Below are 4,198 nucleotides of genomic sequence, written 5' to 3' on the forward strand. Positions count from 1 at the left end.
AATAACGGATAAAACAAAGCGCATAGTTAAACATGTAAACAAGGAAAATAAATGTTTTAACTTATGTTTTTTAAGGAATTGAGTCTTTGTAACTGTTTTATATCTATTTATATTTAGCAACACAATGTCATAGACTATGAATTCTGTTGGATCAAATAATCTAAGTTTGTAAACTCAAACGTTTACAACATCAGTGGCTGAATTTAAAGAATTTGAGCGGCGGTTTAAATTTAAGCCGCGGTTTAAATATGGCTGGTTCCCCTTAAAATTGTATCAAATGTTTCAAGATTTAAGCCGGCGCTAAATTTAAACCGGGTTTTGGCGGATTTTGGCGGATTTAAACCGCGGCTGAAATTCTTTAAATTCCATCTCAGGTTGCAAAGATAAAAAATTATATAACTTGAGTGTGTGGCAAAAACTCCATTTGTTTTTAATATTTTTTCCACTAATATTCAATATCTATATATATACCGCCGGGCCTCATGTTATCTGCGGCGCGGGACATTTTGCTTTCTGACAGGATTAAAAAAAATATATATTAGAATTCCGAACGTAATAAGGAGTAAAAACCTTGAATTTAAATCGAAATAAAAAAACACAAGAAGTTTACCATGAAAGTGTGCAGAATTTCCAAAATATAAAAAGAAACTTTCTTTCCCCCTGGATAGACGGAAAGAAAGGAAAAGAGAGGAGAGAAGTGACAGGATTGGAAACTAGAATTTAATCATCTTTTCTCAATTTCCCGGTATGCTATAATTTAATACTCTAAAGTAAATTGCACCTAAAACTGAAATATTATACAGGGTTTCCCACAAAGGATGAGACGTCATAGTCGATTCTAAGGAATTACTTTTATTCGTAATTCCCCGCAAGTATCAACTTCTTTCTTGCTTAGCCAATTTTTTAAATAATCAAATAGAAAAAAAACAAAATCAGGACAAAAGACCTTATTTAACCTTAGAATCGTAATGTTTTAAGAGTTTTGGGTCGTCTTTACAATCTCATTCTTTGTGGGTAACCCTGTATATCAATGCTTTCAATCATACTTCTCTTATTGATGAGTTATTGGAAAAAAAAGAAAAAAATGTTTTGAATTTCTAATTTTATTTAAAAATAATTCAAAACTTTTATTACTTATTAAAGGCCATTAATTATTGATAAATCGGATAGATTCAGAATTTAAAGTTTGTGGAATTTCAAGGATTTGTTTATCATGCTTTAAAAGATTTCAGTTATACCGGAAAACCCTTTAAATAATTTGTTTATCTTATTTTATCAAACAAATTGTGAAAAAAAATGTTTGTATGGTTTTAGGCTGTGTTTAGTTGAAACAGCACATTACCAAGCTGTAAACCATGGTAGCTTAAACAAACTGATACTAAACAGTTTGGAAAGGAAAGGGACTCTTCTCTATAGGAGATTTGTTTTGTATTTATTTATTTTGCCGCTCTCCTTTGTACTTTATTTATACTTAATATACTTAATATTCCCCCCAGGATTGATCTTTTTTCAAGAGGATATTAATCTTCTATATTATATATATTTAGAGACTTGAAACATTATACATTGGTTTCCTTTTAACACAGATTAGAGAGCGACTTACAGAGAGATAACAAACCAAAACTTTTAATCATATACAGGGTGTCCCTGTAAACATGTACAGGGTGTTCCTGTAAACATGTACAGGGTGTCCCGGTAAACATGTACAGGGTGTCCCAGTAATCATGTACAGGGTGTCCCAGTGAACATGTACAGGGTGTCAAAGTAATCATGTACGTCCCAGTAAACATGTACAGGGTGTCCATGTAAACATGTACAGGGTGTCCCGGTAAACATGTACAGGGTGTCCCTTAAAACATGTACAAGGTATCCCTATAATTATGTACAGGGTGTCCTAGTAAACATGTACAGGGTGTCCCGGTAATTATGTACAGAGTGTCCCTGTAAACATGTACAGGGTTGTCCCTGTAAACATTTAAAGTGTGTCCAGATAAAAATGTTCAGGTTGTCCCAGTTAGCATGTATAGGGCACCCCAGTTAGCATGTACACAATGTCCCAGTAAACATGTACAGGGTGTCCCAATCAATATGTACAGGGTGTTCCAGTATGTATGTACAGGGTGTCCCAGTAAGTATGTACAGGGTGTCTCAGTAAACATGTACAAGGTGTTCCAGTAAGTATGTATAGGGTGCCCGGAAAGTATGCACCACAGGGTGTCCAAGTAAACATGTACAGGTTGTCCCAAAAACATGTTCAGGGTATCCCAGTAAGAATGTACAGGGTGTCCTTATAAATATGTCCAGGGTGTCCCAGTAAACATGTACATGGTGTCCCAGTAAATATAAACAGGGTGTCGCAGTAAACATGTACAGGGTCTCCCGGTTAGCAAGTACAGGGTGTCCCAGTAAACATGTACAGGGTGTCCCGGTTAGCAAGTACAGGGTGTCCCAGTAAACATCTACAGGGTGTCCCAGTAAGCATGTGTGTCCCGGTAAGCATGTACAGGGTGTCCCAGTAAACATGTACAGGGTGTCCCAAAAAACATGCACAGGATATTCCAGTAAGTATATGTACAGGGTGTCCCAGTAAACATGTACAGGGTGTCCCGGTAAACATGTACAGGGTGTCCCAGTAAACATGTACAGGGTGTCCCAGTAAACATGTACAGAGTGTCCCAGTAAGCATGTACAGGGTGTTCCAGTAAATATCAACAGTGAAAAATTTAAACGATTGCCTAAATCCCTATTTTTGTCATCTTTATATTTCTTTGAAACCTGATTTCCTAGAACTTTTGGTATTGTTCAAGTATGAATGATGCTAATGGAATAATAAAAGTTGAAATATCAAAGGTTACTACATCAGGTTACCAACTGTAACCTTGTGCAATATTTTGAACGACAAATATTTCAAAAATATATTCCATCTAGCTAGAAAATCTAAACATTGAATATTTGAATAGAATATTCTTTTTTATGTTTTATATTTTCAATCTTCGATTTTGACAGAATTTAAAAGTTTGAATAAAAGAAACAAATGTACTTCATTCTGTTGCTTTGACAAAATATTTTGATAATCTATAAATTTTGAAATTTCGTTGTCTCTCTTACTTCTAAGTTTGAACTTTTCCTGAAAAAATGTAAAATGTCATTTAATTTTCTTTCAAATGAAATCTGATTATTCAAAGGGTTAAAAACTCTAGTTTCAGTTTTCTTTATAGCATAAAACACTCATTATCTCCTATTGTACTGTAAATTTGTTAAACAAATTATCATTTCTTTTTCGGCCCAACGGAACTTATATTAGAAATTTATATTTAGAAAAAATTTTTAACTTAAATACCTCATTTCTTTTCCTTAGGTTAAAAATAAATAGGTTAATCTTTGTTATTGTTTATTGTCTCTTTAAAGAGACTGATATGGTTTCACATGACCCTGCTGCAAGGAGGGCCAACGGTACCCTTTATTAAACCTTTGTCTGACCATTAAAGGGAGTGTTCGCGAAAAATGAAAGGGGGTATAGGCTTATGTGGATAAATTATCGATAGTGATAGCTACTAATCTTACTTCTATCTGTTGCGTCTATAAGGAGAAAATTGTTAGAAACCACTTATACGGAAGAACTTAGCGTCCAGACAAATTCAGAAAGTTGCAATATTCGACTCAGATTGTATAAAATAAATTTAATTCCAAACAAATCATATCATTCAGATATTACAATCTATAACCATTGTTCATTTTTCGACCCATTCGTATATAGTTGATATATCATAATGATGATATCGTTGTTTTGCTTACTTATAACAGTGTTCAATTCCAACAATTTCCTCAATTGTTGTTGTAGCATATAAATTAACAAGTCGTGTGTAAATACAATTCATACATAACCTAAATCTCAATTGAAAATAATCTATTTTCAAAAAGAAAAACATGGATATCTTAGGCATTCTTGGTGAGACAATGCGTTCATGAGAACTATTGTAAATGAATCTACAGTCAATTTCGGAATATTTACCGGCATCCGAGCTCTGCTATGACGTCACATCCTGTTATATAATTGCGTTTAGAAATATATATCCAAACCAAACTGGCATTCTTCAAGAAAAAAATTAAATTATTTCCGACCGCCGACCAAATACCAAAACGTGAGGAAAAAAATCGAGCGTAACAAGAATTATCGAGAAATATGATCGAAATTTGA

This window comes from Eurytemora carolleeae, unplaced genomic scaffold, assembly GCF_000591075.1.
Source record: "Eurytemora carolleeae unplaced genomic scaffold, Eaff_2.0 scaffold665, whole genome shotgun sequence".
NCBI classification, from domain to species: Eukaryota; Metazoa; Arthropoda; class Copepoda; order Calanoida; family Temoridae; genus Eurytemora; species Eurytemora carolleeae.